Genomic DNA, 666 nt, shown 5'->3' with positions numbered 1-666 from the left:
TGGACAATACACTGAAAGGGCAAAGGAGTAGAATTGAAGAGATAGAAGCCAGAACTAATATCTCTCAACACTACTAAGATAGAAAATCAAACACAAAAAAGGATTTAAAAAAAATCTGAAGAAGGCCTAAGATTCATGTTGGACAACATGAAGAGGAATAACTTAAAAATTATCATCATTCTGGAACAGGAAGAATCACACAGGTCCACAGAAGAGATAATTGAAAAGCTTCTGGAAGAAAATTTCCCTAACATCCTGAAAAGCAAAAAAATAAGCATTCAAGAAGCTCAAGAAACCCCAGGAAGGATAGACCCTACAAGACAATTACCAAGACATATCATAATCAAGCTCTCCAAAATCAAAGACAAGGACAGAATCCTGAAAGCAGCTAGGGATAAGAGAAGTGTAACATAGCAAAGGCAAGCAAATCAGATTAAGCTCAGATTTCTCAACAGAAACCATGCAGACAAGAAGGCAATGGGGAGACATATATAAAACCCTGCAAGAAAAAAAAAAAAACTGCCAACCAAGAATCCTCTACCCAGCGAAGCTGTCAATCAAATATGACAGTGTAATCAAAACATTCTAGGATAAACAGAAGATAAGGGATTTTTCCAAAGCCAACCCTGCTATGAAAAACGTTCTAAAGGAAGTTCTGTGGACTGA

This window comes from Chrysochloris asiatica, unplaced genomic scaffold (assembly GCF_000296735.1).
Source record: "Chrysochloris asiatica unplaced genomic scaffold, ChrAsi1.0 scaffold00206, whole genome shotgun sequence".
NCBI classification, from domain to species: Eukaryota; Metazoa; Chordata; class Mammalia; order Afrosoricida; family Chrysochloridae; genus Chrysochloris; species Chrysochloris asiatica.
This window is presented reverse-complemented; position numbering follows the sequence as displayed.